This window comes from Thermobia domestica, chromosome 15, assembly GCF_964235325.1.
Source record: "Thermobia domestica chromosome 15, izTheDome1.hap1.1, whole genome shotgun sequence".
NCBI classification, from domain to species: Eukaryota; Metazoa; Arthropoda; class Insecta; order Zygentoma; family Lepismatidae; genus Thermobia; species Thermobia domestica.
Window position 1 is genome coordinate 199,750,859 of NC_137468.1, and position 14,029 is coordinate 199,764,887.

At 35.1% G+C, this 14,029-nt stretch overlaps 1 protein-coding gene across 7 annotated transcripts in view; it reads right to left on the reverse strand.

The window, feature by feature from the left end:
* The window catches only part of Pgant9 (polypeptide N-acetylgalactosaminyltransferase 9), a 925,839-nt gene that overhangs the window by 547,921 nt on the left and 363,889 nt on the right, over positions 1–14,029 (reverse strand). For 2 of the 7 annotated variants that reach the window (XM_081741020.1, XM_081741025.1), the window contains one exon: positions 8,200–8,282. The exons of the other annotated variants lie outside the window; for them this stretch is intronic. The gene's annotated coding sequence lies outside the window, so the exon portion shown is untranslated. The remainder of the gene's footprint in view (positions 1–8,199; positions 8,283–14,029) is intronic. 7 annotated transcript variants of the gene reach the window in all.

Sequence of the window (14,029 nt, forward strand, 5' to 3'; positions counted from 1 at the left end):
TATGAAAGTTGACATTATATGCCACAGTATCGAACTCGTGACTGAATGCTCTTCCAAAGAAACCATTTTACATGAGCATAAGGAACAGTATTTGCTGCAAGTAGAAACAACGGAAGACGATTTCCTGAGAACAAAACAGACTTCATATTTATGTTGATGGTGAGGATGGAAAGGAAGCACTTGGATGCACCCAGCTTTCTAAAAAAAAGTAAACTAGAAAAGACAGCTTTTCCATCTCATTGTCTTTCTCCTCGATCGGAGAAAAAAGTGCAAGCATGACCAATCATAATCGTACATAATGAATATAGCACTAGTGTATGAAAGAGTTATCATTGATACCTCCCACTCCGTTCGCTTGTTGATGAACATTGCTTCCTCTCACTTCGCTGTGGCATACTTTGCTTTCAACTTTCTTTGGTGGAGGGTCAACGCTGGTGAAAGAGCAACAAGCCTGCTTCGTTTTTATGTATGCACTTGCACTCCAAGGAGAAGACTATCGACGTCAATTATCTTGGAGCTGATCATCAATTACGGACACAAAAAAAACTTCTTAGAAAATCCCTTGTTTACTCTTTTCATTTATCACCGATGAAAAGAATGATTCGTTCTGTGTGTGAGAGATGCAAAATGCAAAGAATATTCTATAGTCAATAAAGCACAACTAGGAGCTAGGTTAATGAGGATAAGAGAAAGTTTGTCACGACGACCTTTCCCGGGAATTAAACACAAGACTTTCTACTTGCAAGGACGCCTCACAACAATTGCACTTCACTTTTAGCTCATTATTCTTCTTGGTTGATTTATTATTATTATTATTATTATTTTAATTGGTTAGAATGTCTTAAGTCAAGGAGGAATGAAAATAAGGTTGACGTATATGGCCAAGATACAAAGCAGATACTTTCTTTACAGAGTATTCCCAATCAGTTCTCTACATTGCCTACAAGGATATGAACAAAGAGATAATTTTAATATTCCATTGACGTTGCTTGATAAACTATGGGAAAAGATGAGATTAGAATCAATGATAATATTTTACTATATGATTAGCGTATAGCCCTAATGAGAAAAAAGAATGTCCAAGGATGACAGATACTCGTATTGTAATCGATACTATCAATGAATGAACGTTCATGGTTTAATAGTGACGTCACCAGCGAGGGCATTTGTTCCCGTCATGATAAAGTCAACAGCCGACAAATACTCTGTACATATAATATTCTTTTTTGGATCAACAGATCCAATATATTTCAATCAAAAAATTCTGGTAAGCCTTATATCTGGAGCCTTATATAATGTGGCCAAACCCACACTATCAATTAACTCAGCATGATGTGCTTATTTCGTAGAAAAACACGAAAACTCCATTTAGGGGCCGTTCAAAAATTTTGTGGTCCCTGATTCAGAACCAATTCTTGGACAAGATCGTAATCCTTTGATCCATTTTTATTTATTTATTTGATGATTCCTAAAATTCTTGTTTTAAAATTTAAATAAAATGAAAGTGTCACAAAACAAAACATTAAACAGGAAAGAAGTACAAAAATTAATATAGAGATCCTAGAAAGACTAAAAGAATAAAATACAAAACAGAAGCAAATAGTTCATTAAAAAAATAGCTATATTAATACCACATCAGACGAAAAATCTAATAAGAACCTGAAGCACGTTAGTTATTCCAAATGCAAGAATAAATGGCCACCTTATGCTCGTAAACCTAATTAAGATTTACACGCATTCCTAAACGTTCTCTGAGGTTCTGTGTATTCTACAAGAATGCGCCAAATACTCAATGGGCAAAACAGTCTTCAGAACACAGTCTGTTAGTGTAATATATGAGGTGAGTGTATCCAATAAAGCAATCGATACATCTTGCGAGCCCAACAAAATTGTATAAGTGAGTGTAGTTTTCGAGAAAATGGAGAAAGCTATTTTTTGTAAACTTAAAACATTGATGCTGTACGATAAACAGCCATCTTTAAGATGAATCTGATCCTCAAGTACATTCTCACCAAGGATACCAGCAACACGACAGGACACAATATGGTTAAACAGATACAATCCACAAGTTTTATTCACTCTTAAACTGTATCCTTTTTTAAAAAAAAAAATATTTAATTATGACCCCAAGATCGTGTAAAGATGAGGCATATATGGATTGTTACATGACATAAAACTTGATGATCCATTTTACATTCAAATTCATATTATATATATATATATATATATATATATATATATATATATATATATATATATATATATATATATATATATATATATATATATAAGAAGGCGAGTCAAAATTATCAACACTTTGTCATAACTTTTCTTATATTGCGCACTTTGTCTTCTATCCTCGGATATTTTATTGTTATACTGTTGTCGTAATGCTGTGAAAGTGTGATCTTAATTCCTTCATCTTTCTTCTTTCTGTCGCAGACATATCATTGCTGCTCCATTAGAAGTTTGCACCAAAGAGGAACAACGAGAAGTGATCCGATTCCTCTGGTCGGAGGCTGTCAAAGGGTCAGACATTCATCGCAATATGGGAGAAGTGAACCATCACGTAAAACTGTGTTTTTGTGCCTCGAGAAGTTTTAAAGTGGTGGAACAAGTGTAATGCATGAAGAGAGAGCAGGACGGCCATCAACCTCCACTACAGACGACAACATTCAGCAAGCTCAAGAGATGGTTCTGGCGAATAGGCGAATCACTATTGATAAGGTAGCAGCTGCTTTGTACATCAGTTATGGCTCTGTCTACCACATCATCCACGACGAGCTCGGTTTCCATAAAGCCCTAGAAAGCTTACTGCAGAACACAAGCTCACTCGTGGTAGGGTCTGTCAACGCTTACTCACTCGCTTCAACAACGAAGGTGATGCATTTTTAAGCAGAATAATCACCGGCGATGAAACATGGGTTCATCACTATGAGCCAGAATCAAAGCGCCAGAGAGTATGCAGTGGAAACATCCTGGATTTCCGGCGAAGAAAAAGTTCAAGACTGAGCCATCCGCAGGAAAGGTTATGTTAACTGCGTTTTGGGACTCACAGGGGCTCATAATGGAAGAGTTTATGGACAAGGGAAAGACGGTCAACAGTGCGAGTTATAGTGAAATGTTGGAAAAGAACCTGAAGCCGGCAATTTGCAACAAACGCTGAGATTTGTTGTCAACAAGCTGAAAATTGAGTTATTGGAACACCCTCCCTACAAACCAGACCTAGCTCCACCTGACTTTCACTTGTTTGGGCAATTCAAGAATGCTTTGCCTCAGATTTAGATGTGCTGGCTTCACGACCAATCGGAAACCTTTTATTTGGAAAGAATTCGTAAGCCCGTTGACCGTTGGGCGAAGTGCATTGATAAGGAGGGAGATTACGTAGAAAATGATGTGCATAGTATAACCCTAGCTTCATGTAAATAAACTGAAGAATGAAGAGTGTAGATAATTTTTGACTTGCCCTCGTATATATATATATATATATATATATATATATATAAACTCTGAAACTCAGAGTCTGGATATTACAACAAAAACATGAGAATATATGCAGGAAGCTAAGTTTAGTCATAAATTTGATAATACGTCACGAACACCTAGCTCGTTCATCATTTAAATGAATGCATCTGATTTCCATGGAATTCCAGCCAACGAAGACACAACGACTGGATTCCCTAACCCCAGCCATTCATTACCATCAACAAGACAACACAAGATACTTTTAGCTCTGATAACTGAATAATTAACAGCAGTTAGGATTTCATTCTTCACCAATCTGGAAACTTTCTTCCAGCCACGTCTAGCAAACGCCACGCCCCGCTGTTGATTGTCCGATAGGCAGTCACCGAATGAACTTAGACAGCTGGAACGAGATCTTACTATGTTGCTGGAAGATGTTGGAAAGCATGTCGCGATAAATGTTGAACAACAACAATGCTGAAAAATTGGACCACCTTTTGAAAAGAGACATCAATGCCACACGCACGTGAGAGGATGCTGTTTCTCGGGAAAGGCGTTACTCGTCATGAAAAAAATGAAAGAAAAAAAAAACTACCGATTAAGCTGAATCCTACAGTATAAGATTTATTTCACCTATCGAAATCAAATTACATGTGCTTCGTAACAACTTACGTCAAATGAAAGAATCATGTTTAAGATTTCTTCCTATGTTCTACATCGAAAATATTTTTCATGCTAATGTTAGTTACTTCATATTGTTAAAACAAGTGATTCAACGTACAGTATAATCAAATTCCAGATACACTAGTAAAAAACAATCATTTTATACTGGAATCACTTTAAATGAACATTTGGAAAGGCCACATTTCTTTTTAAATAACACCACTATACTTTGGGCTGCACCTAAACTTCATTACTATGGATGGGTCAACCAAGAGGTACTTCTAGAATAATTTGTTTCCAGTGGGTCCCAAAGGTATGTACTGCATGTGGAATTTACAAAGGTTGTGTTTTACAATAACTTATTGTAAGGTTGAGAATACAGTAATAGCCATTGATTTCTGCGTAACCCTAACAGACGTCGACAACTCTTTAGATGTAAATTTCAGTATAAGATAAATAACTTTCCAAGGCATAAAGCAAAATCAAAAACAAAATATCTACCATTTCTATCCCATTTAATTGATTGTTATTAGTTCTATTAGGGAAACAGTCTCCAGAAAGCTGCTATATCAAAAGCAAACTTGAAATGAAATGAAATGAAATGAAATCTTTGAGTTTTACGTCCCACGGTTATGTCGGTTAGACTAAAGGAGACGGTGATAATGAGAGATGAGTGAAATGGTGGAATGAAGAATGTGGGAGGAAACGGGAGAACCCCGAGAAAACCCACGAGCACGGTGTTTGTCCACCACAAAGTTCACTTGGCGGGGGCTGGGATCGAACCCGGGACCCCAAGCACCAGAGGTGAACGCTCTACCACTGAGCCATAATATGGCACATACCCTTTTTTCACTTTAGCTTTTTTGTGATTTATCAAAGGCACCAAATGACTGTTTTGTGTGAGATATTGACGTGTATCAATAAGAGATTTTGGTGTCATCTGACATGTTCTTTGTGTGTTTTAAGTGTGTCATATAAGGCACTTACTTATTTCTCGTCGGAATTAAGTGAAAAATCTTAAATTCCAGGTTTTAATTCATTTTTCAAGTTTTCATATGAGGATTTCCAATACTGATTATTTTTATTCGCTAAAAGAAAAAAATCAGCCAGAAAGGGGTTAACTTCTAGCACTTTTTTCAACAGTAGGAAAATACTTGGCCACCAACTCCGACTTTGAGAATGACCTGATACAAGGATATGCGCTGTCGTCATTTTATTATTCAACTTTGTTTTGGAGCACGCGAAAAGGCAAATCAAAGACAGCAACCTCAGCCTACAGCTGAATCGTATTTATCAGGTTATGACGTATGCTGATGTAAAGAAATGCGTAATTCTTATTAAACGTTTGAGGGGACCTGGGTTTAGAAGGAAATGCAGAAAAAAATTAAACACATGGAAGTTCAGAGAAATCGTAATACTGCAAATTATGGACGCGTCAAAATCTCAAATAATAATTTCGACAAAGTGGATACTTTGTATTATCTAAGACAAATATTAACAAACCAAAACCATATTGACGAAGAAATTTAGATGTCAACTGAAAGTAGGGAATTCGTGTTATTAGTCAAAAATCTCTTGTCTTCGCGAATTTTGTCGAAGAATTTGAAACTTAAAATATGTAAAACGATACTTACCTTCTATTGGGATATATGCTTGTGAAAAGTGATTGCTTACTTCGAGGGAAGAATGTGCACTGGAAGTATCCGAAAATAAAATCATAACGAGGAACTGGACAATTTATACCGTTTACTAAACATTGTTAGAATCATCAAGTCTAGGAGGCTGAGGTAGGCAAGTCATATAGCGAAAATGGCAGGAACTAGGAACACTTTCAAAGTTTTAACCGGAATTCCAATCGGAAAACGATCATTTGGAAGACCTAGGCGCAGATGAGAGGGTAATATTGAGATGGGTCTCGCAGAAATAGGAATACAAAGTAGAAACTGGATCCAGTTGGCTAAGGATAGAAGTCAGTGGAGAGTTTTTGTGAACACGGCATTCAGCCTCCAGGTTTCATAAGCCATAGAGTGAGTTACCACAAAATGGAGTTAGCGTTAGTCACGAAAATGTTAACTCATTGATTCCATTAACGAACTTGGCCGAACTAATCACTCCAGCTATATATTGCAATAAATAAATAAATAAATGAAAATAATAAACCAATTGAGAATGCTCCGAGCATTGTTAGAACTAACTTAAAAAGAATTAAATTTTCTTATTCTTCTACAAGCTTTATACTAATTGTTCTATGTACTTTATTATTATACTCATTAAACAATTCTTGTAATATATCTATCCATTTATAATTTACTTGAGTACTAAATTTTTTCCACGTGTTTTGTTTAAGAGTTCAGCTAAAACGTTCTACGATAAGTTGTTTTATGAACAAATATGTTCAAAATGGAGGGCTCAAAATTGAAAAATTCGCAAATAACAGACACACACATACACACATAAACGGAGACTTCAATAACGAGCTTTTTTAAGTTTGTTGAAAATTCACTTTTGTTCAGGACTTACGGTATCGTGCCTTGTAACAGGCGTACTAGCAGAACTATTTTATACGTGCCACTGCAAAATCCTAATAAATATATGAAACAGGAGACATCTATCTAATTAAGAAAATATTTTTGAACAAACGCTTTCTTTAAAAATAAAACAAATTATACTAAAAAGTAAAAAAATATTACTGTTTGAAGAAAATTATTTTTTAAAAAAAAATCCTTAAGAATGACTATAAACAAAAAGAAAACACGAGGAGCGCTCTCATATATAATAAATTAATTGTATCATACTAAAATGTACAAAAAAGAATAAGAAAAGAAAAAAATGTTTCAACAAATCATTTTTTAAATAACTGTATTTTTGCATGATTAAAATGAAAAGCATGTGGATAACTCTTGGTATGTACTGAAATCAATTACTCCCTTCGCTGCGTTAAATTAAGAAAAAATAGTCGTTAGTCAGTCACTTTTTTACTATTACTAAAGCATTCTCTGATATTGGTAATTTTCGATCATTTTTATAAAGTTCTCTTCCTTCCCGCCAAGTTCCGGGGCTGAATTTGGATTTAAACGGCAGCACAAGTGGCATTGTTCATCTCAGCGAAAACTATGGACTCGTCACTAACATTGGTCATGTTTTTATTATTACTATTTTTATGTATCTCCTGTTCCCCTCCCCCAAGTTGTGGGGCTGAAGTTGGATTTAAACAGCATAGGAAGTGTCAGTGTTATCTCATCGACCGCGAAAACTACAGATTCGACACTAATATCGGACATTTTCGATCATTTTTAAATGTTTCCCCCTCCTCCCCCTTGCATCGTCAAGGTGAAGTTATAAAAGCCATTCCAGGTGCGAACCTCATGTATATTGAAAATTTGATAGAGATCGGTCGGGTGATTCAGAAGTTTTTAAGTTTTATATATCCCCCCTCCCCTAAATTCTACAGTCAAAGGAATAGACAAAAGACTCCCAGGCCCAAACCTTACGAATGTTGACAATTTGATCGAGGTCAGTTGGGTGGTTCGAGAGATTAACCCGGCGGCACTGGCACCAAATCTCACAGACCCGTACCACCTGTTTTTGCAGTATGTTACTATTATAGTAGCTGGCCGTTGGTTCTGATTGGGGTTCAAATTGAAAATTTCATTTTTCAATGGACGCTTCTAAACATGATTTATTACCTTGTGATAACATATTGAAACTTTTTGAACTTTTTACTAAATAATAATTGTAATTCTACCAAATTTAACAAATGGGTCTGTGAGACTAGGCGCCAGTGCTCGAGTCACAAACATAGTCGCTTTCATTTTTATAAAATACTGTAGATTGATTGTATGAGAACGCTCCGCATGTTTTTCTTTTTAATCATGCAAAATTACATTTAATTAAAAAATGATTCTATTGAAAGTGTTTTTTTTTTCATTCTTTTTTTCTTTCCTTTCCTTTTTTTTAAAATTTTTTTTCTTATATTTTAGTATCATACAATAAATTTATTATATATGAGACCATTCTTCATGGCTTTTTACATAAGTGAATCATTTATGTAAAATCATGGCTGAGACCCACCTGAAATGTAACGAATGTTGAATTGCACGAGTTACTGTCTCACCCATAAACCAGAGATTTGGAAAGTCTTGTATGCGGCTTACCTGGAAAAGAATAAAAATAGCATGGTTAGATATTTCTATTTACACTACACAGAATTTCGGTAAAGTTATTTGCAATTACGTATAATGAAATGGAAGATAGCTACACATAAGCATACTATTTAAGACATACATTAATTAAATAATTATATTCATGTACGTACATTATGTCAGTAGAAACGATACAAGTATTATGAATTTTTAGTTTCTTTTGTTTTTATAACGTTTCTTAATTTCAATTCTGGAAGCTAATGTAGCTGATAAAAATGAACGAATGAAAGTGAAATGAGAGGAATATTTTGTCTTGGCCTGTGCACCACGTTATCGGTACACCCAGACAAAAATCTGCATCCACCAGTGACCCATTATATCTATGGGCACTAGCTTCAAAGAAGAAAATAGCTAATAGTACTGCTGGAGTATGAAAATAAAAGCCCAATAAGTACATTTAGTTTCTCATCACGCTGTTCTATTACAAGTTTTGACTCGTTGACTTAATGTGATTTTAAAATAAATAAATAAATACAAGACTTTTAGGAATGATAAAAAAAATGCATCAAAAAGATTTCGCTCTTGGCCGAGAATTACTTTCTGGATCAAGGACTACAAAATTTTTGAGCGGCCACTAAATCGAGTTTTCGTATTATTTTTTAAGGAATAAGGATATCATAGTGAGTTAAGTGATAGTTCGGGTTTGGCTACACTGTATGTAGTTCTCCAGATATAAGACGTACAAGAAAATTTTTGATTGAAGTTAATTGGGTCTTTTGATCTAAAAAAAAAAATTAAAATGAAAGCAATGAAACTTCGTTAGCAGTAGTAAATGCAACTGAAGTTATTCTTTAAAAGAGTCAGTCAAATGTCATTTCACATTCACAGTACAATTTCAGTATATTAATAAGAGGAGGGAGGGCAGATGATAGAAGTTAGTTGCGATGTAGAAAGCATGATTTTACTGGTGTAATGGTAAGTTACTCGCACATGTTCACTCCATCAATCAGTATGTTCTCCTGGTACACATGTGGACTCTTCCGTTCTTGAACATTACACGCTGAAACGAATGAACATCAACTCATGTGTCAAATTAATTATTAAACAACTACAAATTGGACCCTGTTCCCCCTTTCTCCTTCCATAACAGGAGCTCGATTGGGAGTAAATAGTGGGACTTCAACGAGAATGGTAAACGCAACTTTTGCTCTCGACTAAATATTATTTGCTGTTCCCTTCTCCCTTTACCCTGGCTTTTCAACAGCCCATATCATCATCACATGTCTTCCTTGAAACTTGAGTACACACAGTAAACTCGTACGAAACATTATAAATACACGGGTGTGCTACATATATAATGAACTGCGTCCAATATACTGTACGTTTAATGCTTTAATTAGAGGTAAAGAGAAGTGGTGTATGTATATATAGTTACATATTGTACGCTCATATCTGACAGGGGCACTCATATACACGGAAGGAAGGACGGAGCAATGTTTGCGTAGTGTTGGAAGCTAATTTAAACCTGTCCAAGTTAACCATTAATTGTGCTTATCTTGGGTCTTCCATGCCACGCGAAACAAATTAAACGAACCGCATCTAATTAAAAATTCTCCATTTGCTGCGTTTGTGTGGATATGTCATGGTAGGAGGAATAAACGTAAAATACAAAATTACACAGTATTTTTCTCCTAATATAGAAGCTCCGATATTTTCTGTTGAATGGGACAATTTGTTCGTAATTTATTCAGATAACGTACATTTTTCAGTGTTATAATTTAGAGTAATACAGAAATGGATGAGAAAATAAAAGTCGCTTAACTAAAGGATGTTGTAAAAAAGAGTATTTTCTTAATATCAAAAGCGCCCTCTCACCACTTTTCATTAGAATTTTAATCAATATCTTAAATACTATATTCAATACTATTAGCATATAAGGAAGAATAAAGTCCAGAGAAATAAAGAAATGGATAGCTCTCATTAAGCTGAACATATTGTATAGATGAGTAAATCGTTAAGCGTAGCTTTCTAGAAAGTCGACATTTTTTTCTAACAATTAATAGTATCAACGTGAAAATTGAAGTTTTGCATTTCACCCAACTGTCCATTCCCCATTCAAAAACTTTAGTAACAAATATGAAACATTCGAAAATTAAAAAGAGAAAAAGTTTTTAGATTTGCTGAATTGCATAATAGCATTATATTTAGTACTTTGCATCCTGTGTATTATCCTGTGTATCCTAAGCCACCAATCTCAACAGTATTGCGGGTTGTCTAAGGAAGGACGATACCCATAATTACTTTCATCGAAATAAATGGGGAGCAAGTTTTTAATTATGTATGTCTTAGGATCAAGTGGATGAATCGCCACTATCAACGAACTCTTGTTTCCATTTTTTGACTCTCTACATCTCCAGCCAAAATTGATGGTGATCCACAAAGTAGTTCCTGAGATTTTCTCTCTCCAGGATGGACACACGGACTGACAGAGAATATATAAAGGGGGCTGTTGTAGAGGTCTGCAAGGGCTCGGGACGAGCTCACAGTCCGGACTAGAGTCTGCAAAATATGTATCACTTCGGGCTTGGGCCGGCCTTGGGCAATATATTTTTAAAAATATACATCCATACTTCTCGGGCCTTTTCGGGCCTAACTTTGTAAATATACTGTACAACGATATATCACCGTTCTTTCTGGAGAACTTTTAAAGCACAAATGCAAAATTAAATCTGTAATTGCTGTAAATAAAAAATACAATTTTGCGTTAATTATTAAGTTTCTGTAATTCGGGATTATTTGGGGCTCATCTGATTATCACATGTGCTCGAGCCTGAAGACTAAAACGGATTTCCGACTCGGGTTGGGCGTCACATTATAAATTCACGGGTCGGGCCGGCCCCGGGAATAAAATTCCGACCTGTGCAGACCTCTAAGATATTGGTGAAGCAATCTCCTGTACGATAACCACGTCACTTGTTATAGTGAACTTGCTACTTAAGTTTACCCTCGTCAAGATTATTTTTTTTTTCTTATGACATTAGCAACACGGTTAATATGATATATCCCAAAATTACTCTCCAAAGATGAAATATACATCAATAGATATATTAGATCCAGATGAACAAAATGACATTTTCGAGGGTAATTCTCATGCATAGGAAAGTACTTTGAAGCAGACAAGCACGAACAGGCGGTAAATCGTTCCTATATTTTTTCTTCTTATAGTATTAATCTGGAAATAAATAAACAGCCCTATTATGTCTAATCATTGAAAAATGTTTCTTTACCATAATAATACCGTAGAACTTAAACCACATAAACAGATAATTCACTGCGTTTCGATAGAGGATTCCATTTGAAACCATACTTCCGTCTTTTCCTTTTATTTCATTTATTCATTTCTACGTCTGCGATATCCCACAATATCCCCGATAGTTGAATCGAAGATCACGTACTTCAAGATTGTAACAATTATATATAAATTTTGTCTAGGACAAGAGTCTCGTACATAAGATATTGATTTCTTCGGTGGCCAGACCTACACACCTATGCAATTAAATAGTGAATAGGCTGTTAAAATATAAAACGATATATTTAAGCTGCCAGTTCATTAAAACTAACTTTAGCTAATTACCACAAAACTTAGATAATTACTTAAAAGAATAAAACTATTACTTGCTTAATTAATTGGTTATATTTTTCTTAATATTTATTATTTCTGCGTTACCAAATCAAACTTACATCTGATGCAAATGACTTCCACACTATTTAGGCCTATATTTTAACAGCCTAAATGTCTGTCTGCTCACTATTTAATTGCATAGGTGTGTAGGTCTGGCCATCAAAGAAATCAATATCTTATGTACGAGACTCTTGTCCTAGATAACATTTACATATATTCGTTGTAAGATGTTGGTTGTTTAAGAGTTTGTTGTACCTCTGCAGTGCCGAGGTGAAACTTCATGACCCCACACATGAGCCTCACGCCAGAAACTGAACCCAGGTCTCTTGCAACGAAGACGGCTAACACGAACCACTTAGTCAGAAAGGAGGCACAAATGAAAATCTTGCTAAATATTAAGTTCATCAAAACACAAACACTTATTTCTCATCATTTCGTGGAACTGTTTCATGATTTGCAAGTATATTTGACTGCAATGGTGGATCGTAGATAAGATTGCTAATTGACAATTAGGAGGTGAATTCTCTGCAAGTAGCGACCTGCAGTCCCCACAGCTAACATCTAAGCAAACAGAAACACTAGGCTACTGAAATGAATGTACTCAGCGGTCAACCGTTCTCTCGGTCATAATGCCAATAAAACTAAGGAAATTGGCTCCACAGTAAATATCCAAGCAGGGAAACCGCATGGCGTTGGTAAACACACAATACAAGCAAAGGCAGATTAATTATCGATATGCAATTGTAGTTAAGGTTTTAGTCAGAGATTTTGGAAGATGCAGTTAAAAATTTAACTTACGAATCACGAAATAAGAAAGAAAGGGAATAAGTCTGTTAAATTTTTACTATAGCTTAGAAACTATAGCTTAGTATAACGCTTAGAAAACCCTATTGTATGACTGATAGTTACATCCAAAATTTACAATTTCTTAAGAACTCTACAACGATTAACAAAATTATTACGAACTTGCTACAGTTTTACTTCTCATAAACCATAGCGCTCAAAAATAGGCACCTCAAAAACACGGACAGATTTTTTTAAAGTATATAAATTATTCAGAATAAAACAATCCCTTTTACAGACATGGATAATCTTGTCTTCCCCCAACGTTTTAGTAACCTCACGAATTATCTACGTATATTTAATGTGATACCTATCAAGCACTGAAAATACTTTCTACAACTTGAAAATAAATATGTGATATACTCAGCGCGCAAATCTGTCTTCAACATTGGGCAGAAGCAAGTAAGACAGTTTCCTCCTTTTTTTGTTTTGTTAAGCGATGCTCAAAATATTTATGAAATTGAAAAACAATCCTGCGGAGGATCAGGGAGTAGAGCTGTCTTCAACATTGGGAGGCGGGAAGATTTGAGGCTTATTCTGTGGGGGGCATCAATGACATCTCACTTTCCTAATCGGACACAAATCATTACAATCTCCGCAAAAACACATTTCAAATCGCATTATTCGGGAGGGGGGCAGCAGATTGGAAGGGACATGTCTCCCTCATCACCCCGGGATTTGCGCCAGTAGATATACTATAGCAAATTTCAAACATACTAGTGTCTGCGGGGCGTTTACTGCAGACACTTATTACAGGGTCTTCCTAGAGAAATTCAAATAAACCGTTATAATACTTCATGAGTTCGGTATTCATTAATAACGTTGCATGTTCTTATCGCATTATTTTAGTACAGACAGTATGCGAATTACGGGATTTTTATAGGCAGTTGATATGTACTTTAGAACTAAATTAACCACACATACAATATATTTTACCATACACGTTCATATAAACGCATAGTTATAATACTCCAAACGACAGTGTTTTTTATTCATTTTATTACCTAAAGTTCAAATAAAGACTTAAAAGAGATATTTGTTGTTTATTGTGATACGTAGATTTCTAAAAATACTTCAACATATTTGCTTCTTATTTTCATTAGTAGAGAGTGACTCAAGACTTGAAAAAAAAAAATTACTTGCTTCATTAGTTAAAGATAAAGCTAGTCACTGCTTATATATTATGCCTGTTTGAATAAGTAATTGAGAGACTGTCAGTTACCATTTTGCCTAA